General features: G+C 43.0%; 1 protein-coding gene and 1 long non-coding RNA gene across 2 annotated transcripts in view; one reads left to right on the forward strand and one right to left on the reverse strand.

Moving 5' to 3' along the window:
* Positions 1 to 19,710, reverse strand: part of LOC137465603 (uncharacterized) — a 605,328-nt gene extending 585,618 nt beyond the window's left edge. Inside the window, exon 1 of the long non-coding RNA XR_010994717.1 lies at positions 19,638 to 19,710. This is a non-coding gene — a long non-coding RNA (uncharacterized lncRNA). The remainder of the gene's footprint in view (positions 1 to 19,637) is intronic.
* LOC137465602 (activated RNA polymerase II transcriptional coactivator p15) overlaps positions 1 to 23,457 on the forward strand; it is a 123,438-nt gene that overhangs the window by 49,255 nt on the left and 50,726 nt on the right. The gene's annotated exons all lie outside the window — the stretch shown is intronic.

Here is a 23,457-nt window from a genome sequence, read left to right on the forward strand (position 1 = left end):
AGTGAATGTGGAGCTCCCATCTTCCATCTTCTCAAACACCACATCTATCATGTTGCTTCTGGATTTCATGTTCTCTCATGGGGCATACAGTTAAATCCCTAAACTCCACAAAATATTAGAAATCCAGGAAGCCTCTTTAGACTCAATCCTTTTAAAACCATTCACTACAAAGCACTGGAGATTATACAGCAGCATTTAATGATGAGAGATCACCTTTCACTCCAAAGACTCCCTAGTTGCTTCCATGATTATATATGCCACTGCTGAAATGCAGCTGCCTCTGGAGCAGAGGCCAATGGACAACCCACATTACACCTGAGGGAAAGATTTGGTCAGAAACTTGCTTTTATGAGAAGTGTCTGTGAAACTTCAGAATTTGTCATGGGACATAAAAACCCCAACAGCCTGGCATGTAGCAAAATGCACTAAACTCATTTAACTCACATTAGGAGTACAAAAATCCCCCAACTATTTCTTTGTTATTGCTTTCCAAAACCATAGGTATTTCAAGCATGGTTGTGGTCACAGTTCATGCACTGCTGGATCATCAACAGCACAGGCTTGACACAGATAAGGAATAGGCATTTGATCACACTTCTATGGAATGGACAAGTGCATAAGATGAGGATTAAGCCTTTCTTCATGCCAACTTAAAGTCAGTTCCAGAGAATGGGTAAAATTTGTGAGGCATAAAGCCAGTGTGGTACAGACAAATGACATAGTATGATGCAATACAAAGTCTGCTGGGATAAAATTAAGTCACTGCTAATTTTTTTTAACAAATTTGTATCAGGAAAATGAGTTTATACTGGATCAGTATCATGCACAAGTAGCATATTTAATCTGCTGGCCAGAGCCCTGGGGCTATATTTATTGCATCTTTGGACCACAGACTTAGTTACTTCCTATGGTTATGATACTCTGAAAGAACAACCCAACTTTGTCAGGGGGCTCAAAAATTACTGTGTCAGCTATTTTCTGTCCACAGTATAGATCCCATAGGAAACATCTTCTCCCTTTCACCCTCCTTGCATCAATCAGGGCAGAAACAAGGCAGAAGGACTTTTGATTTAAGCAAAACAAATTAACATTATCTCTTCATAAAGAATCAGAGCTAGCCAGGTGATATCCAAATCCCAACCAGGCACAACCCTGAGCATCCTGCCCTAGGTGACCCTGCGATGAGCAGCATGGTGGACAATCTCCAGGGGCCTTTCCAATCCCAGCCATTCTGTGCTTCTGAGACATATTATTTGGCTTCTATCTCCAGTGCTGGGCAAATTGGTCCCTCTGCTAAATGAGTTTTAACAGACTGCTAAAATACCTGTTTATAAGATATACTTGGATATAGTCATGTGTAAATTAGATGTGGATATACTGATGTCATCTGGATTTTTACCTTTTTTCTTTAATATATATTTTCTGCATTTTTACACATATATTTGTAGCTCTGTAGTCTTTTATTGTAGCTTAGCTACAGTATTTTCCTAGGCAGAAAGACAAAACAAATTTCAGGATCCCTATGCTATCTTGGTTCTCCTTAGAAACCAAGGTTGAAACCAGCTCTTTGAGACATATTTTTATAAACAGGGCCTAGTCCTCATCTGAAGGGAGGAGGATTTAGAAGATGCTAGAGCTGGGGGGGATTACTTCATCAGGCATGTTTCTAATTGGGGCACTCTTGTCAGAGATGCTAATTTGCAAAATCTATAAAAATTGTACACGCATCACATGGGTGTGCATCTTCGGCATTTTCCACCTAATAGACTGTGCATCTAAGGATCCTTATATAAAGGTACCCCTTTTTATCACCTTAACTGTGTCTGGCTCATATTTCTAGGACCAGAGAAAAAGGCATCAATACAACAAATAAAGTATGGGATCCTCAACTTACGAGAATAATTACAAATGGAATGGCCATATAGGAATGCTTGTAATCTACAGATTATCTATAAAAATAACTAAATAAAGTATGTGATTCATTAAAAAGGTGAATTAGATGAAGAAAGGTGGTTCCTCTCCACATGGTCCTCCTGCCTCTAACACTGCTTTTGTTTCAGTTCTTCCACCTCTGCCTCTGATTTTTCATGGGTGTATTGGGTTTGCATGGTCTGTTTTTTGATATTGGGGGGGCCACAGAGGTGGCTTCCGTGAGAAGCTGCTAGAAGCTTCCACAACATTTGTTAGAGCCAATCTCTGATGGCTCCAAAGAGGGAAGTGCTGCTGGCCAAGGCTGGGCCAATTAGAAATGGTGGTAATGCCTCTGTGATAACATATTTAAGAAGAAAATAAAACAAAAGTTGTTACACAGTTTTAATTTCAGTCAGAGAAAAGTCGAGTAAGAATATGTGAGACAAACAACTATGTAGACACCAAGGTCAGTGGGGAAGAAGGGGGAGGAGGTGGTCCAGGTGCCAGAGCTGAGATTCTTCTGCTGGCCATGGTGAAGACCATGGTGGAGCAGGATGTCTCCTCTGCAGCCCAGGGAGATCCACCTGCAGCTCATGGGGGACAAGCCCACACTGGAGCCAGTGGATGCCTGGGAGGAGGCTGTGATCCTGTGAGAGACCCATTGGAAGAGGGGTCCTGCTTCCAAGCTGGAGCAGCCTGTCCTTGGAGGACTGCACCCCATGGAAGAGTGACCCATGCTGAAGCAGTTTTGGGAGGACTGTTGCCTGTGGGATGGACTCACGAGTCAGTAGTTTGCAGAGATCTGTTGCTCATGAGATGGAGCCATATTGGAGAAGTTCACAGAGAACTGTCTCCTGTGGGAGGGACCCCATGGTGCAGCAGGGGAACAATTCCTCTCTCTGAGCAGTGGGAGAAGCCTCAGTTTATGAACTGACCTTCCCTGCCTCCTTGCGCCACTGGGAAGGAGGGAGGGGTGGGGGGAAGGTGTTTATAAGGGCTTATTTTACTTCTCATTTTCCTGCTCTGATTTTGTTAGTAATAAATTCACCTTATATCTCTATGTTGACCCTGTTTGCTTTTGATGGTATTTAATGAGTGATCTCTCTCTCAGTCCTTACCTCATCTCATGAACCCTTTGTTAATTTTTCTCCCCTCTGTCCAGCTGCAGAGGGGAGTGAGTTGCTTTAGTGGGTGCCTGGCATCCCACCAGTGTCAACCCACGACAATGGGTTATGTGAGGACTTCCTCTGAAGGGAAAGGATGCAAGGTCTCACAGATGTGGTCTTATCCACATGAAAGCAAGGAGCAAGGACTAATGGTAGTTGCCAGAACAGCAGAAATGTAATCTTCACTTGTTTCCATCAGTTTTCCCTGAATCCAAGTGCTACCAGGCCTCTGTACCTCCACCAGCGTGACTGAGTAACACTGCACCCTCTGAGACAAACAGTGCTGTAGACTGCTCTAAAGTTGAACTCAGTTTGCTGGATTTACAGCTCTGAATCAAGGAATAATGTTGGATCCTAATGACATCAAGAGTCAGCATGTCATTTTTACTCATTAGCCTTGTGAAGATTGGGCCTCCATGACACTAGAAAGCAGAATGATGCGCCAACTGTGCTCCAGCTCATTGCAACACAAAAAACCAAGCCAGGAGATTTGTCTACATCAAGTCAACACCAGGTTGATGAGCTCCCAGACCAAGCATCATCACTCTTGGTATGATGTATAATCAAAGGTGATTTTTGAGACAATCTGAGAGAATATCCCAAGCACTCTTCTGGGTGCAGCAGTGTGTGCCACTACAAGGAAAAAACTTATTTGCTTAATAACAGCCATAAAACTCTTTGGGGGAAAATGTCCACATGCACTGTAGGGGACTTAAATGCTTACTTTATTCTAGGCAGCTCTTGCCAAGCACACCATCCTGGAGCTAGTGGTAGCTATGACAGGCTACAAATGGAAAGTTTTACGGGTATTTAGGGAAAGGTACTGGCACAGAGATCAGCCACAGAAAGTAAAACCCTGAGCAATTCCATCATCTGTGTTACCAAATTTTCCTATATTGGCTCTGCTACTGAGCTGCCCCTGAGCTGCCATCAGACACAGTAGCCCCCTTCTAACACCATCATAGTAGGGCAATAATCTCTCCTTCCTCTGATCAAAGATTTCCTTCTGCATCCTGAAATGTGTGGAAAATTATTTCTTTGTATAAATCATTAACAATGGGTTTGTTTTTTGTTTACTGCTGCTGCCACAGGATTCTTCCTTTCCCCTTTTTTCCCCTCCTCCATTATTTCATTTTCACTTGCACAAGTGCCAAATGCACCAGCTTTCCCTCCCTTTGGGAAAAACAAATAAATAAATAAAACAAAACAACACATCTGATAGAGACTGTACTAGGTCTTGGCCCAGCATCCATTCCTCAGAGCCATAAATTATGGCACAAGGAAGACAAAATAGGCTTTGATTCAGGATCTAGCCTGTTCCCAATCTAGAGGTTGTACAAACAACATATCCTATGTTACTCCATTCTGCATGCTTCAAATGATACTAGGAGTAAGAAAGGGTGGATGTTGTCCATGCAGGCTTGTACTTGCCGAGCAAGCAGTGGTGTCTTGCTTGGTGCTGTATAATGTACAGAGCATCCCCAGCATCAAGGGGGGACTGTGGGAAAGCAGGGTGTATAAAGGGCAAGCAAGAAGGGCAATAATTTGAGGTATTTACAGGAAGGCATTGAGGCTGCTTTGCCTTGTAGAATGTATCAGTGTTTTGAATTTGAGGGAAGGGAGAGCATCTAGGTTAGCAAAACAAGAAATGCCCTTGAATCCTCATGGATTGCAGAAGAAAAAGCAGGAGGCAAAAGCAGCACAGGACACAGGCTGGATGTGCACAGGGCAAAGAGCAGCCCATGGTGCCGGGACAGCTGATGCCTTAGGATTTTAGCTTTTATATTTTTCAAATCCTGTACTGCTTTATTGTATAACTCTAAAACTCCATATAGACTGTTAGCTGCTTTTTGTAGGTTGGGTTGGTTTAGTCAGGGATTTTATTAATGTTATTTAGACATGTTCCTTGTACCCCTATCTCTCCCTTATAGTGGTTTGATCCAGGTTGTTTGCTCCAAGATCTCCCGCCACACAGATCCACAGCTACCTGGCAATCATCTCACTCCTCCCAGGATTCCTCCTTACATGGTTCTGTCAATCAGGGGTTGTCACTCCCTGTTGGGGTGTCAACCTTGTAACCACTCCTTGCTTCTTCATGAAAGTTGTGTGTCAATCACCCTACCTTTGTATTCCTATTCATCCCAGAACGCTGTACCCACCTCTGTTATATCACCATTGGTTGTGAAATCCTACCTCGGTTTAAGCCCATAGGGCGAGGCAGGTTTCCACCCTGTCTGCCCACCCCCTATTTTATCTGATGCAATCTATTGTTCGGGGCCATTTTGCCTTACCACGATCTGAGAGCCATCTGCTCAGACCACACATGGGGGAATAAAGGTTTGGGGGAATAAAGGTTCTCAGTTTTGTAGGCAAAGAGTCCTTCTCTCTTCCCTTTGTTTCCTCTCAGTGTCCAGCCACCAAAGCTGCTAACCCATGCCAGGATACTTAGCAACCCCGGAGTGCCCATAAACGTAGTGGCTACGACCTCACAAAGAAGTGTTAGCTGGTGCTTTAGCTGCTTGAGGTTGTAGTGAGCAGAAACGCCACAGCTGCTGTATTCACATTTTGGTCAGACAAAACAATTCCTCTAGGCCTGAAGCTCAAGGACACCTCGCTGTCACAGGCCCCAAAAGTATAAACAAAAGTGAAGTAGCGGGGAGCAAACTGGGATATATGACTTCATTACCTGAAGCTGTAATTGGAGGATTAACCCTTGATATGTAAATGGACCAAACTTATAATTGTCTGAAAAACCCGTGACCATTTTCCATCTTGGGTGTAGCCTCTGGGAGACTTCTGACTGTGAGACTGAGTAAAAATTTAACAGGGTAGAAATCCATTTGGATTTAGGTGAAATGTGCCTCTTTGAGCTTGCTAACATAAGTAAAATATGCTGTTTAGTCTGGTAACTGCAGCACTAGCAAAACTGCCCCAGCTAAAGAGAAAGAATGCAAATTTCCAAACTAAAGAGATAAGAGACTCCTCGGACCTTGAAACAGACAGCGCAGAGTGACCCAGGAGTTGTCTCTGTACTTTCTGACAAAAACTGCGTACAAGTGTAACTAGCTGTAAGTGTAACGTGAAAGCAGAAGAATGAATATGCATGAACTGATTGTGAAATTCTATGAATATTTAAATTAGCTAGAGTAATAAAAAAAAAACTGGAGTCCTCAGGGGCACACATGCCCATTGAAGGGAAAACCCTGACGTGTGCCCAGCGCTGAAAAGACATACCAAATCTTACAAATCTATTGGAATTGTAAGGTTTTGATTTATCACCGCAATTCATTTGGGGAAGCCAGAAAGGAGGGTTTCTGTCCTTGCAGAGGCAGAGTGGAGAACGAACCTCCTTGGCACGCCCCGGGGAATTTCCCTGGAGGGGACTCCGCTCTGCCTCAGCTTGCCACCTGCGGAGACAGACAACGACTGGCTGGTGTGCGGATAAACGGTCTGTATTGAGAGGGCCCTGGGAGAGAGAGAGAGAGAAAGAGAGAGACAGGACTGCTCATAAGACATTCAAAGATGTTTGAATGCCCAGCCTCGTTCCTGTGCCTGCAGGCACCCAGCCGATAGGGCGGCTGGGCTGGAGACGGGTTCACTGTTCCGATAGAGCGGCCACTAGTGACTCTAGGGGTGAGTCGAGTGAACCCGAAGTTTGTGTGCATGTGGTGTCCGGACATTGTGTGGTTAATGTGTTTGTAATTGTGTGAGTACGTGGTGTATAAGGGGAATGAACGAATGAAGGAATGAGTGTACCCACAGTGCGGGGGGGGAAAGTTCTACTTGCGTCTGAAGCAGCTGAGTGAGGCACCTCATGCCGGCTGGGGCAGGCTGTGGGGGCAGGGAGTGCCCCACAGGAAAGTGGAACAAGTGGAGAAATGTGGATGAGGATTTTTACTGTGTTTAAAGGTGGTGATTTGTGTAGACTGTGCACGTTTTAACCGTGGTTAGACGAACTGGGAGGAGGTTTCCTCTGCCCCAGTGGTTCAGATTTGATTCCTGGAATTTTACTGTGTGCTGTTATTCTGATTGTGTCCAGAGTGTGTTGGGGCCAGAGGAAGCTGATGTGGATAAGTGTTGTATGCTGTGTTGTGTTGAAAAGTGAGCACTTTAAGAGATACCGCCTTTCCCAGTGAGTTTGTGTGGTTCTTCCCCCGCATTGTGGTAATTTGATTCTCGGGATTGTATGGATGTGTTTGTGGAGATTTTAAGAATTTGTTTGCAACAAGTGTAGCATTTTATGCAGAAGAGCTACAGGATGGTGATTTATGTTTAACTGTGGTAAAACAAATTAGAGGAATTCCAGGAATATCTCCCCCCCCCCCCCCCCCCAGCAACTTAAGCCCTGACTCCCGGGAATTTGAGATAAGGAGTAAGGAGGGGGGGGGGTCTGTATTTGTGAGCATATCAGAGTTTTTGCTGTAACAGGCACAGCCTTTTGCAGGACAACAAAGTAAGTGTCGGTAGAAACAATGCTTTAATTAGATTGTGCAGGAAGAGAACTGGAAAAGACAGATTTTGTGAAAAGGAGTTTTTGGTGCATTGAGAGGCTGGCACCTTGCGTGAGTACGATTGCAATACAGAGTTTCTGAAAGGGGCTGGTATTGCTTTTCTATGCCCCAAGTGTAAATTGAAGGTTCCTGATCAAGCCAATTCAGAACCTAAGATCTTAAAGCTTATGTGTGAAGGATTGCATCTGATACCTGCCACTTGGAGGCCTGTGTGTGAGAAAAACTGCGAAAAGACTGTGAGGCTTGGGTAGAAACAAAATAGTATACGGAATACTAACTAACCAGAGCAAATAAGGTGAGGTCTTGTATGCTGATATGTTTTTCACCTTAAAGAATCACCCAGAATGGCAAAGTAACTGTGGGTTCAGAGTTCCCTCTGACCCACTGGTGTTAGCTCTTGAAAAAGAAAACAGAGCAAAGAGAAGGCAAATCAAACGTGTTGTTCAGCATGCCGTATAAGGCAGCGATGTATGAAATCAGACAAAGCTTATAATCCTGAAACACAAAAACACATGATTTGTAAAAGGCTCCTCCTAAGGTAAGGGAGGATGAGGAGGACCTCCCCAAAAGGGAAGAGGACTCAGGCTCCAAAGGTATACCCACTCGAACCCATCCCCCTCCTGGCAGTTCAATCTCATCCAGAACTAGGAAGTAACAGACCCCTCTGCGAGAGGCAGTGGGACCAGGAGAAAGGAAAAGGGTGGAATTTTTAGTGGATACAGGGGCCACATATTCAGTTTTAAATAAAGCATTAATACCTGTGGAAAATTATTATGTTGTGGTGCGGGGAGCAACTGGACAATCTGAGAAGGCATATTTTTGCAAACCTCTGAAGTATAAATTGGGAAAACAATGGGGTATTCACAAGTTTTTGTATAGGCCCAATTCTCCAAAGGCACTTTTAAGGAGAGACTTGTTGGAGCAGTTACAAGCAACCATTGCATTCAAAAATGGGGAGGTTACTCTGGAGGTAAATGATCAAAAGTATATAGAGGTGTTAAGTTTAACATTAACAGCCATTGAAAATAAGGAGGAAATTAGTGAAGAGATATTAGGACAAGTATTTTCAGGGGTATGGGCCTCTGATGTACCAGGGAGGGCAAAGAACTATAGTAATCAAGCTAAAGGAAAGGACACAAACAGTGAGAATTAAGCAGTGCCCCCTGAAAAAGATAGGGAAAAAATCAGCCCAATAATTGATAGTACAGGATTGAGGGCTGTCAATTAGATACCAAAGGATTTATATCCTGTGGTAGCAAATCCATATACCTTACTAACTTGTTTAACACCTGAACTAACCTGGTTTACTGTTTTAGATCTGAAAGATGCTTTCTTTTGCCTCCCTATCCATGAAGCCAGCCAGAAAATTTTTGCATTTGAATAGAAAAGCCCTAAAAGCCGGCACAAAACCTAGCTCACATGGTCCATGTGCCTCAAGGCTTCAAAATCCCCCACTCTGTTTGGAGAACAACTTGCAAAGAACCAGAGTTCTGGGAAACTCCACAGGAAGAAGCCTTTCAAATTGCCTAAAACTCCAAGGATACAGAGGATTAAAGAAAAAGACACAGGCATGGCAGGGTGGTGCCAGCTGTGGCTTTATAATTACAGACTGTTTGCCAGATAGAGATCTCCAGTGGACAAAAGAAGCCACACGGGCCTTTCACCAGCTAAAGAATGCCCTCATGTCAGCTCCAGCTTTGGGACTTCCAGATGTAAGTAAACTATTCTTTCTATTCTCCCATGTAGCTCTGGACTTGAATTCATACCAGAGGGCAGTTGCTTACTTTTCCAAGCAACTAGATGCAATGCCAAAGGATGGCCAGGTTGCCTCAAAGCTGTAGCAGCAGTTGTGCTGAATATACAAGAAGCATGCAAATTTACCCTGGGGCAGAAATTGACTGTACTAGTGTCCCACACAGTGTCCGCAGTACTGGAAGTAAAGGGCGGCCACTGGCTCTCACCACAGAGGTTCCTGAATACCAGGCCATCATGGTAGAACAAGATGATATAGAGATAGTGGTAAATAACATTGTCAATCCAGCTTCTTTTCTCAGTGGAAATCAAAGAGAAGCAGTACACCACGATTGCCTGGACACTACTGAAGCTACTTACTCCAGCCACCCAGACTTAAGGGACACTCCTTTGGATGATGCAGAGACCTGGTTCACTGACAGGAGTAGATACATTGCCAGTGGAAAGCGACATGCTGGATATGCAGTCACTACCAGAAAGGTAATAGAATCTGCACCCTTACCAACAGGCACCTCTGCACAGAAGGCCAAGATTATTGCACTGCCTTGTGCCTTGGAAATGGCAAAAGGAAAGAGAATAAACATTTATATAGAGTCTAGATATGCATTCGGATTTGTGCATGCACATGGAGCTGTTGAGAGAGGGGACTGCTGACCTCACAAGGAAAGAACATCAAAAATGCACCAGAGATAATCTGGCTGCTGGAAGTATGCATATTAAAGCACACCAGAGAGTGAGCTCAGAATTGGGAAAAAGAAATGAGATGGTGGATAGAACGGCAAAGAAAGCAGCAAGAGGTGAGGTAATTATGGACAGATTTCCCTTAATGGTAAGCCAGAATATAATAATAATACCAATCAAAAGGGAAATATAACCAAGAGGGGTGGGCTACCATTGAAGGGGAGCTGGTCATCCCTCCCCATTTGTGTGGTCACTAGTAAGGGAGGAGCACCAGAAAACACACTGGGGCCTAACTACTTAAAAGCTTTTATAAAGTATGGCTCCTTTCCCAGAATGACCAAGGCTGCCAGTGTTACAGAGTGCATTGAAATGAAGTGTTGACTTTTAAGTGGTAGTTTTCACAGGCTTTTTACACATATCTGATTTAAAGTATCATTGCCAGGAATTTATATGCCACAATCACTCAGGTGAACTGACAGTGTGATCCTTGCCTCCACACTAACCCCAAGAATACCCCCAAGACAAAACTTGGTCAAATTGGGAGGGCCCATGGACCTGGACAGCAGTGGCAAATTGACTTTTCAGAACTCCCAAGGAAAGGGGGATATAAGTATTAATTAGTGTTGACTGATACATTTTCAGGGTGGCCAGAGGCATTCCCCACCAGAACTGTCAAAGCTCGAGAAGTGACCAGGGTATTATTACAAGAAATAATACCATGCTTCGGAGTTCCAGCCACAATATCCTCAGACAGGGGATCACACTTCATTTCCAGAATAGTACAACAGATTAGTAGACACCTGGGCATTGATTGGGAACTTCATACTCCATACTGCCCCCAGTCGAGCAGCCAGGTGGAGAAAATTAATCATATGATTAAACAACAAATTGTAAGGCTGGGGCAGGAAGTTAATCTACCCTGGCCCCAAGCTCTTCCACTGGCACTATTCCGAATCTGAACTAAACCTAGAGCTAAAGAAAAGCTGAGTCCCTTAGAAATTCTTTATGGAAGGCCATATGGAATACAAAAGGGGACGTCCACCCACATTGGGGAGGTAACATTGGCCACCTATATGGTGGCCTTAAGTAAACAGCTCAGAGAAATTGAAAAACATGTGGCTGGAACTCAGAGCAGGTAATTAGATGGACCAGTACATAACATACAACCTGGAGACTATGTATATATTAAGTCTCTTACAGAAAAGACTTTGGAACCACAGTGGGAAGGACCATTCCAGGTGCTTCTCACCACCTTCACCGCGATCAAGGTCAAGGAGCAGAATGCCTGGATCCACCACTCTCGAGTGAAGAAGGTCCCAGAAGCCCCTTGGAAAGTGACACCAGGAGACAAAGGACTGAAACTAAAACTCACCCGGGCAAAATGAGTATACTGGAACCGGGAGTAGCTTATAATTTCATTTACAGAATTATTTTGTATATAGTTATAATTGGAGTCTTGGAATTAGAAAGCACCTCTATCCAAATGGATACTGAATGGCCTTGGTCCCAGGCTTTTAATCAGTATACTGGATCCATGGGGACACCTTTTGAGATAAAAGATTTAAACCTATCTACTGTAGTAATCCATGGGAATCAGGTATATGAGAAACAAGAGTGGCAGGAACAAGAGCTATGGACACTTCAGGGGATCAGAGGAGAAGAAATTAGGGTAGGATGCTGGGTGATCGATGGGACCACTCATGAGAGACCAAATGAAGTTAGTGTCTCTGCCTCTCCTGCATACAGGCACCGGGAGGTTTGTGATAGCCCAAGTAAATCAGACTGTTGGTGCAATTTCACATTAATTCAGCCTGTAGAAGTGATTTTTCTGTGGGCTCATGATGAAGTCGGACTCTCATTTAAATTTAAAATAGATATTATACCTTTTACAACAGCAAAACCACATGCAACTCACAACAGTACTCAAGCAGTTAAGACCCAAACCACACTTGAACCCAAGGTATATGAAATAGGCCCATACATAGTGAGAAATATGGGTCAACAACAACTGTTGTTCAATCCAGAGTGGTCTCTTAAACGTGTTGAATTGTTAATGCAAATTAACATCTCAGAAATCCAGCCAGCCTGCCCCTCTTTCCTAAAAACATCCTTTGAGGGCTGGGCAATATGGTTACAAAGACAAATACACCTCAGGAGGAAAATAAAAAGGGATCTAACTGGGATATTAGGAACAAGATTAGGAGTTCTAAAAGGAATTGATTCAGAAATACTAATGAACAAGCTGGCTACTGCAACAAGTAGCTTAATAAAACTGAAACAGCCTTTACAGTCATCTTTATTGGCATTAGGAACTAGCCAGTGGCAGATTTCAAAAGTACTGCCAAAGTGGAAAAGGCCAGGGACCAAGATCACAAGGTAATAATAGAAACGCTTAGTACAGTTCAGTATAATGTGTCCTTAGCCTTCAGCTGTATACAAGCACAGTTATGGATGCAGGCAACAGCAGCTCTGATCATACGGGAAGGGAGTGAAGGTGATTTTCCAGCTGAAATTCGAAAGATTGTCTGGGATAATGCAATTGATTTTGAAAGAAAGTTTCAGTCCTGGTGGACTATGGTACATTTTACCTGTGATCCTACTTCTAATGTGGCCACTGCCTTTGTGCTTGCCATACACAATGCTACTGTTTATGTGATCCACCCCATCATCACACTAGGATTAAATCATAAAAATGATGCAGGGACCAAAAATAAAATGGTGAGCTGGACAGGAACAAATGCAGATCCAAACCAATATGGTTAATCTGACGTTCTCCATTTATTGTTTACAGACAGTTGTTTTTATACACTTCCAGATAGTTTACAATCGTGAGAACACTCTCATTGGCAAGCAAACATTGTTTGTTCCTGTCTTAAGGTGGCCAAAGTTTCACACTACAGGCCTTTACTAATTCACACCTAGATAGCTCAGTACTTTCTGTTATACCTTAACATAATTTCTGACTGCGCCACAAACTTATTCTTAACTGTGCCACGGGCTTCAAGGCCTCACCGAGGCCCACATCTGAGGCCTAGGCTGGGGTAGCTCAACCTTCACTTTAAACATATAAATGACGCACATTCAGATCGCGACCCATTTCTCTCAGAAATTCCTCTACATAAAAAAAAACAGTGCTCTACCCTTCAGAACATAGGGTGTGGGCACGAAAGGTGAATGAAAAGTGGCAAACAGTAAAATTAGAATCTTGTGTTACTAGGGAACAACTAGGATTCATTTGTGAAGGCAATAGCATTAATGCTCAAGATGTGTGTCTTGACACTGAACAAGGTATTTGCCACTTTGAGATTCATCCAGTCACTGACCAGGAAATTGTGCTTGTATATACTGGTAAAGGTTGTGTATGCTTGAGAACTGCTTGTGATATTGTAAAAATCGATAATAGGGATTTTATTTTGTCTAGTAGAAATCATTCTAATTTTTGTATTTGCAATTTTGTTAAGATTATCGGGTGTGATTTTTCATATTTGGCCCCAGTGACATCCTACCAGCTGATTAAAACCAGTTACACAATGTATCATAAACTATCACCCACTCCTATTGGAATGGACCTCTCATTAGTAAAACAATTAACTGAACACCAAGACCTATTAGAGATGTTGAAGGAAATCGAAAAGAGTGGAAAAAAACTCTATTTACTCTCCATCATGATACTAAAGAAATAACCAGAATTCTGCAAAGAATAAAACAGAATGCAGATCATCACTGGTGGAATGTAATCTTTGGATGGCCACCAACTGCAAATGGGATTTTTAATAAGTTGCGTCACCCCACTGTAGTTTTATTGATATTAGTTGGAGTAAGTTTAGGATTATCCTTCATATTGCTAATCTGGAATTGGAGAATACTGCAGCTTGTAGGTGTGTTAACCTCCTTATCAAATGTGCATGGTAAAGCATTAAGAGACGCTTATTATTGTAGTGATTTGCATTAAGTAAAAGATTTTACTTATATGAAGGAAAGGGAGGGGATGAACCAGAGTAAAATTTAACAGGGTAGAAAATCCATTTGGATTTTGGTGAAATGTGCTGTGTAGTAACTTGCTATCCTAGGTAGAATATGCTGTTTAGTCTGTTAGCTATGCTGTGCTTGTAAAATCATCCCAGCCAAGAAGAAAGAATGTAATCTCCAAGGTGAAGAGATAAGAGGGGCCCGTTGAACACTGAAACAAAGAAGAAAAGAACCAAAACTAAGTCTGCAAGAAATGGACAAAGGGATTAGAGAGTTCTCTGTACAAAGGGCCAACTGTAAATTGTAATGCAAAATCAGCAGAATGAATATGCATGAACTAATTGTGAGATCCTACGTCTATTTAAATTGTAAGGGGTAATAAAAAGAGTCCAGATTCCTCAAGGGATACACATGCCCATTAAAGGGAAAACCCTGGTGTGTGTCCAGCGCTGAAAATACATACCAAATCTTACAAATCTATCGAAATTGTAAGGTTTTTATTTTTCACCACAATTCAAAAGTTGTTCTATACCAGGGTCCTTTCGGGTTTGTAGGTGTTGGTTTAACTGATTACACATCCACTGATCTCGGGTTCCATACCATGGCCACTCTCCCTGTAGTTCTAACTTCGACCATACTTCTATACTGTAATGTATCATCTTACTTTTGTCTAGACCCTTTGTGGTCTCCCAAGAATCCCATTGGTCTAACAGTTGCCCCAAGGGGCTGTTAGGGGGAATTCTCTTTGCTTTCTCTTTGGAAGGATCTGCTCCTTTACAATAACCTCTTCCCATTTTCAGGCCTCAAAAAGAAAAAAATATACTTTAAATGGTACCTCTTTCTAAAATGGAATATACTGGCAGGCAAATAAAGCTCATCTGGCCCCTTCCCACACCTAAGTATTTTGACTCTCTTGAGTGAACCTAATCTCTTTTAACTAAACTCCCACTCTTGGTAGTACGCTCTTGACACTTTGCATTGTCTCTTGGCTAGGACAATCACTAGTCACACTCACATCCATTGTCTTTTGTTCTCTTGCTCTTCGGTCAAAGTTTTGGACTTCCTCCTGGACTTCTTAGGCTTGGACCCCTGCTAAGTCTCACCCAAACTCTTACTTGACCTTCTTCCCAACCTTCTTACTAGGCTTGGCAAGCTTGGTCTCCCTGCCGAGGCAAGGTCAAACATCCTGCCGAGCCTCACATTCGAACTCCGGCCAAGCCCCCTTCCCTGACTCTTCTACTAGGCTTAGTTTGCTTGCCTTCCTGCCTTTCTGCTGACTCGGGTCCATGCCTGCTCTGCCGGGAACATCCTGCCCTGCCTTCCAGGGACATTCCCCTATCTGCTCTGCTGGGGACCTCCGGCCCTGCCTGCCAGGGACCTCCCACCTGCCCTGTAATCCCGTCCTGCCTGCTGGAAACATGCCCTCTGCCCTCTGCCTGGCGGGACTTTCTGCTCCTGCCTGCTAGGATATCCTGCTGTATATGCCAGGGACATCCCACCTGCCCTGCTGGTGACATTCCCAGTGCGCTGATTGCCAGGGTCTTACTTTGCCCCTAGGGGATCCCCACAAGCCCAGTGGAGGGCCTGCTTTACTTCTCAGGAGATGTCTCAGTCACTCCTCTATTCCACTCGCTTCCCCCGTTCCCGGCCGGCCCCTTCGCGGGTCCCTCTCACTTCGGGGATCCCACGCTGATCCTAGGGTCCGGAGGTAGCCAGCAACTCCCGAGGGTCCCTCAAAGCAGGTGGTCGAGCTGTCCAGCTGTCTGGGGGCCCTCTTCGGACCGAGCCCCCAACTGAAATGAACAGGGCTAATGCCTTTATTAATGTTCAGCTCTTTATTAAAAAGATCAGCTGGGCAGGGGTCCCGAACAAAGCTTGCCCCAGTTGTTGTAGCTTTCCCAGGTGGCCGAAAGGAGGAGCCGTGCAGGGTCTGTCACTGAAGTCCAGAGCAGCAGCTGTCCCTTCTTCTTCCCTGTGGCACAACCGGTGGCCAGAGGGTGAGGAAGCATGGCGTGCAGAGTCTGTTGCTGAAGTCCAGACCAACAGCTGTCCCCGCTCCTTCCCTGGTGGCAGCCCCAGGGGGCTCTGTCTTTTCCGTCTCTGCTTCTCTCAGCCTACTCTAGTCTAGTCTCTTTTAGGTGATGGTGACGGACAAAAGTCCATCAGGGGATTTGTTTCCCTCTTCCTCAGCTAGGGCATTTGTCTATCCCCATCTACTGTATTTAGTTCTTTATTTAGGGGTGTTTAGGGGTGTCCATCAGGTATTTATGTCCAGAAAGAGACAGAGGTGTCCTTTTACTTTATTTGAATAAAGGGAAAGGCCATGAGTCATTTCCCTGGGGTCTCTCAAATTTTTGGAGGTTGCAGCCTCCTTTTTATCCTGATTTCCCTGCCGCATTTCCCTTCTCTCTTTCCCCATTGGCTGAGGTACTTGAGAGGTACAGGCTTCCTGATATGCTTGATACCGAAGGTTTCCCTCTAATGTATAACTCTCCCTTTTAATTTTTAATTCTTATGGAATTTAGGGTTTTTCCCCATTGTTTCTTTCATCTTTCAATGTCCAATTTCATTTATCATCAAACCTAAAGTTTATTTGTAAAAGCAACTATCTTTTTCCATTCATCAATCAGTGGAATCCTTCCCATTGTTTCTTTTATCTCTAAGTGCTAGTTTTATCTACCAGCAGACCCACAGCTTGTTTGTAAAGACAAATCCATCATTCCTCTCACTGATACAGCTCCTTTCGCTATCCAGAGGGGCACTGAGACTGATTGCCCCTGGCGGTTTGTAAAGGAAGCCCCTTTTCCATCCCTTCTGCTGGCTGTGCCCACCATTAAGCACGTGCAGAGAGGTGGCTGAGTTTTTCACCACAGCGCCCCCTGCAGCCATGGGGGAATCATCACACCTGCCCTGCCTGGCATGGGAGCCAACAGCGCCCCTGGTGGCTGAGATCAAAACTACGCCAAAGGGGAAAGTGCCTGGCAGCTGAGAGACGGCTGTTAATGGGTTTCTAGTTTTGTTTATTGCTGCTGCCGTTGTTGTTTGTTTACCTTTTTATACATATACTAGTAAAGAACTGTTATTCCTTTTCCCATATGTTTGCCTGAAAGCACGTAATGTCAAAGTTATAATAATTTGGAGGGAAGGGGGTAATATTCTCCATTCCAAGGGAGGTTCCCACCTTCCTTGGCAGACACCCGTCTTTCAAACTGAGACAGGAGCCAGTGACTAAACATTTCTCTGCAATCAGGCAGCATACAAAAGTTGTGGGGCTCAGTGATGCAGCACTTGCTGACACACCAGCAGAAGACCAGAATCTGTCCTTTGCTCAGGCTGTTCAGACATACAAGTCTTTTTGAAAACCTTTGAATGATTGACTCCATTAGCTCTTTTAACATCCGTCAGTATGTCACTGCTCTTACAATTGTGGTTATATTTTGCACTTTCCCAAGTAAACAAGTAACCGATCTCAAAAGCGCACAAAATTCTTTTCCTCATAAATAACTTCAAAGAATCTAATTACTAATAAGCATCAAAGCATATCCTGCATTCTTATATGCTTTGTTGATCTATGATGGTGTGTATTTCCATCACAATTTTCATACTGATTACAATTTTGCATATATATGTACATATAGCCTTGAATATATGTACTTACATATGTGTAAGGCTTTATAAACTAATATAAAAGCAGTAACGTGAATAAGAAGCACAATACATACAACACATTAGCAGAAATATAACATCAGTCAGTGAAGCACAGGACTGGCAGGAGGCAATTGAAAGCTACATAATTTAGGGTAGGGAATGGATGGAAATACTGTATCTACTTGGGAATTCCATGTATAAAGAATTGTTTAATCTAACTGGGAGAGTCACAAAAGGAATTGATAACTAGATGTAGAATTCAGAGAAAAGACCACATTGCAATGAAGATGTACATGGTTCTTAATGGTTAATCATTCCAGAAACTTAATAGATGGATTAGTAAAAATCACCATATCATTACATTTTCAGGTTGGAGACTGGATGACCTCCTCAAAGATATGTTTTAGCCAAGCAAAAGAAATTGGGTTCAGGAGAGGAGCAAACATGAAATTATTTAAGAACTGCCTAACCAACAGATATCTGAAAGCAATTGTCAATGCATAATTATGGTCAGAGGGGTGTTACTAGAGTTTTCCCTTATGGTATTCATCAGTGATCTGAAAGTAAATATAAAACTACTCCTGATGACATTTGTAAATGACATTATGGTTGGTGAAATAGCAAAGAATGAAAGTCCAGGGCAGCCTGACATAAACTGCACCAGCTGTCTTGGACAAACAAAATGCATTTTAATGCATTTTAATGCATTTGGTCCCCTCTGAGCACGGGGTGGAATCCTACATGGACACAGATAAAAGACAAAAGGCACTCTCCTCCTCAGGACTCAAATCCTGTTTATTATAAAGGAGCGACCTCAGATCCAGGTGACACCTCAGGGGATAACAGAGAGGCCCAGGCATCTGGTGACAACCAGGAGAGAAAGAGGTCGAATGTCTTGTCCCGGGGGGGTTTTGAGTTCAGGGAAAAAGGGGGTGGGGCAAAATCGAGAGGCCACATCCAATGAGACACAGGTGAGGAAAGGGGGAGGGGGGAGCAGGTCAGGGAGACACCATCACACCTGAGGCTTGGGGGGGCAGGGAAGGGAAAGGTGTGTGGAATAGATCAGTGGGACATAGTGCAATATAAAAACTACTCAGTGCAAATTCCCAATCACCCAGTGCAAAACAACAACTAAATAACTATTTAGTGCATCACAAAATACTAAGATGCTTCTTGTAAGAAGATGCTTCTTGCAAACACAGAACAAAAAGCTGGACAAACTTCTGTGCCAGCTTTGAGTTGGACCCTCACATCTGAAAGGGCTGATGTGAGTCTTGGTCTGCAGCCAGGTGTCGTATGGCACTAGTAAGGTTGAACTTGAGTGACTATTTATGGGTCTCACAGCCACATTATAAAACATATGGTGAAAAAATTGGAGAGAGTACAGAAAAGAGACACAAAAAATGACTGAGGGTTGGAGAAAATTATTTGGAGGGCAAGTGTTGAAAAATTATGTTTAACTATCAAAACCAGATTTCATTCCAGGTGAAAAAAATGCTTGTAGGCAAGAAAATTGCATGGTACCACGAGACCGGAGTTAGGTACATAACTTCTCAAAGGAACAGGGCTGGAACCATTTCTCCCTTCAGCATTTCCCACATAACAGTTTAAGTGATCCCTACCTACTGTAAATCCAGTACATTTCTAGTTCTGTCCTCATAGCTTTGGGGGTCCTGTTCTGCTTTGAAAGCAAAACCTGTGAAAGACTCCAAGTCAGAAATACAATTTATTGAGAAAAGGGAAAATAAACAAAATACATGCAATAATACAAAAGGAAAACCACTGACAGAGTCAGAATACAACCTGACACCCTTTTGGCCAGAGTGTTGGTAGCAGTCCAAATTGGAATGGCTGCAGTCCTCTTGGAGTAGCAGTTGTGGTTCTGTTGGAGCAGTGATCCTGTAGAAAGGGTGTAGTCTTCCTCTGAAGGTCCAGTGCAAAACCCCAGCTGTTTCCTCTTGGGAACCTGTAGAAAGGCTGACTCTGATGTCCCCAAAACTCAGATTATATCCAGTTAGGAATGCTTGGCTCCTCCCTCTGGGCGGAGCATCTCACAATGGGATGTTATAGTTCTTATCAGTCATGCAGTGGCATTCAATAGCCAGATGTCTCCCCTGAGAGAGGACTGGTTGTGAAAGAGATGAGGAAAACTCTTCTCACTTAACAGAAAACAACTGCTACACAGATGGCAATAGAAAACATCTTGCTTCTCAGTCTGGGTCAGGTCCACTTTGGGGCTGGTTGTTGTATATTGCCCTGCTGCAATTCTGGATTTGGCCTGGGATTCTTTTCTGGAAACAAAATTTAACTGAATTAAATAAAACTGTTCTTAGCCTAAGCCAAGCTGAAGCACTGATGACCCTGACAGGCTGGAGACAGACTAGATTGCTTAGATGGTCCTTTCTGGCTTGGCAATCACAGAAACGAATTTGCAGAATAATGTAAATGTTTCTTGAACTTTGACTGTCAGTAATGTGTACACAGTGCAGTTTTCATTAAAGGTGACATGTAGCACCAAGCAAGATCTTCTTACTCCTTTTTGAAAATAGCCATCCAATGGCTGAAGAAACACTGCCATAAGCTGAGGACAAATCCTGACTTTTCCTAGGAAATTGCTGAATCACTGAAACTGGGGGGTTTTACTTTGCATTTGGTTAAAAAAATGTCTCCAATTTAAAATGGAGAGTGCCTCACCTTCATGGTAAGATTCCACTGGTGATGAGTGATATCATCACTTCTATTTTTAGCCTGTCCAAATCAGAGCAGATACCTGAACCTCATCTTCCAGGTCGGTGATCCAAGTATGACACAGTTGGCTGTTCTTGGATGGGTCTGCCATTGTATTTTATTGGGCTGCAGATAACTTTAATTAGATCAGAAATACTTGATTTCTCTTGTTCAAGTATGTTTTCAGTCCTATGGAGAGAGTAACAATTTTTTATTTCTCGTGAAAAATGGCCTTGGCTTTAATAAAATTTTAAGTGTACTCACAAAAATACCCATACCAATAACCTTCAGAGAATATGAAAATATCTTCTTCCTTTGCTCTGTATGATTTCCTTGGGCCAGTCACACAGTAGGAAACACAGACCATAAGATAATGTCAGCAGTCAGAGGGTGCATTTCACAGGTGAACTGAGGTTGGCCTCAGAAACTGTTTGGAGGGGAAAAAATGAGCATCTGGTAATTGATAGCATCAGGTTGGTCAATGTGCTTGTGAGATGCTTGAGCATCTACCACAGTAAGCAGTAGCACACTCAGTAGAAAGCAGATTATATTTATCAATGCCAGGTGTACAGCAGAGCCCCGGCATACCTAATTCTGCCTTTTGTCCCTTTTCTCCATGCATTATCATTCCCTGACACCCCCATGGTGACAGTCAGCCTTGGCATTGTGTGGTGCAGAGATTTTCTGATTCACAGGGAACAACAGCCTGAGTGACCCTGTGCTCCCCAACCTAAGGAAAAAACAGACAAGAAATGCCATGTCTGCAAAACTGACAGCTGATTCTCTGTGTTCCAGGGAATGTGCAGAGCAACTTTTCAATTCACACTTCATTTATCAATGTTTTCTTTTAACAGTTTCTTTAAAAACCAAAACCTATGCAGGTGCATGGGGCTGACATGGGTCGGTTTTGCTACATGGCTATAGTACTCCCTTGCCTCTTGCATCACAGCAACTTTTTCTTGCCCTTTTCCCTAGATATGTCTTTCGTTTGTGAAGTTTTGGGTGGTTTTGGTTGAATAGCCATGAAGTATTGCCCTCTACTGGCAGGTCACATACCTGGCTGTGAGCAGTTCCTCCAGTGCCTGGGTTGAGAAGGGGATTAAAAGAGTAAAGATTTTATATAAATATATTTAAATCTTGGTAAAGAAAAGAGAACAAAATCAGAAAAAAAACACCAAATGCATTGCTTATGTTTGTAGAATTTAATACACAAATATGGTGTTATGTTTGGAAAAAAAACATATGATTGGCTCATCACAAATATTAAAATAAATACTATATGTGTTATGCTTGGAAGTAGTGTTGTATTAATCCTTTTTTAGTAATATTGTATTAATCACTTTAAGTAGCGTGTAAATATAGTTTTAGGCTACAGCATAATATTAAAATAGAAGCTATGTGATGTAAGACACCTTTTTGTAGCTAGCACAAGGAACGGATGAGATAATCAAGAAATTCTTCGCACAAAGATAACAACAAAAGTTACTGCCTCCTTATCGGAAAAGACAAACATCCTTCTATCTCTTCTCTGTCTTTAAGGAGCCACCAGGATTAAGGGGAAAAAGTTAAAAACCAGAAAAATCCCTAGTTTGCAAAGAATTTATGCATCATAAATCAGATATATGAATATGCAACAAGCTATTGCTTTTAAGGTTTAATCCTTTGTTCACAAGGCATGCTTTTTGTGGCTTAGTGCCTGAAAGCATCCAGACATCCGTAATTCTTTGCTTTTTATTGACCTTTATTGTCCTAACTCTGATTGACCAAATTCTTAATGCTCTAATTTTTATTACTGTTTTTATAACTATTTTATTTCTATGAAACTTTTAAAATTTTAAAACAAGTGACTGGTATTTTTCACAATTATGGTAGCAGAGGATGGTTCTTAATACCTCACTGCCAGTGCCTTAGGGGAGTCAGGGTGAGGAAGGCGCGCCCTGCATGATTAGGCAGCCTTGCTCCGTTTCCTCTAGTGTGACCGACAGACAACAGACGCAGGTTATGAACGATGCACAAAAGGAGGCAATAAAACAAATGGAAAAGAGTCCCTAAAACCGCGGTAATTAGCCCCTAAGACTACAGTGTGCATACAGACAAAGACCTGAAGATAAAGGATAGGTAAGTATTTGTTTGGAAGGGGCGGATAAGGAGGGGGATGAATGCGTGGGAATGAGAGGCAGGCTGGTTATCCCAGACCTGCCAAGTGAGGGATGAGTCTCCCATGCTGTGGTTTCATCTTTTTCTTGAGAAAAACAGCCAGTAAAGAGACGGAGCGAGTGACAAAAAAAGTGTGAGAGAATTTCCCTGGGGAAACTGGGACTGGGTCTCAGGGAAGGGGTGGGACCCCTTGGAGACAGGGAGCAGAGGGTTTTCCTGGCATAATCCACTGAGAAAGCAGAATAAAATAAAGCAAAAAGTGTAGAAGGGGCCCCTAAAAATTCTGCCAGATTGAGGATATGCCCGAGAGCATCCAGAGTTGGACAACACAGCTGGATTGAGGAATAATGCCCAAGAGAATCTGGGGTTGGACAACACAGCTTGATTGAGGGATATCCAAGAGTACCAGGGCTGGCCAGTAGTACCTGAAATTGTCACAGGTGATTTGAAAGTAAAAGGTACCTTATTGTTGTCTTGTTGTGTGTGAGAATGAGTCACACACACAAACAAATGTCAACAGAGGACACAAGGAAAAACTACGCACCACAGCTTTGGTCACGATGAAGAGACCAATTTATTTCTTCTGTCTCCAATCATTTATAGTTCTCAAAAGGTGCCAGTGGATTGGAGGGTGAACGTGCCACCTCTCCAACGACACTGGACAAACTACCAGTCCATCAAGTTTTTTCACCTCTATGAAAGAATGCAAAACAATAGGTTGTTTACAGAAAGTTGCATGAGAAAGTTCTCTACAAGAATGTAAACTCAAAAGGCTTTAGCAAATCCTAAGAAATCAGGGCGACATCTCACCCTTCTCAGTTTAAAAAAGAAAAGGGAAAAGAAAAATAAACAGGCTTCAATGTCCATTCATGGAGGAATCATCAGAGTGATCACTCGCGTCGTCTGCATCCGAGTCATCACTCAGCGATTCACCC

The sequence above is a fragment of the Anomalospiza imberbis genome, assembly GCF_031753505.1.
Source record: "Anomalospiza imberbis isolate Cuckoo-Finch-1a 21T00152 chromosome W unlocalized genomic scaffold, ASM3175350v1 scaffold_31, whole genome shotgun sequence".
Classification (NCBI taxonomy): domain Eukaryota; kingdom Metazoa; phylum Chordata; class Aves; order Passeriformes; family Viduidae; genus Anomalospiza; species Anomalospiza imberbis.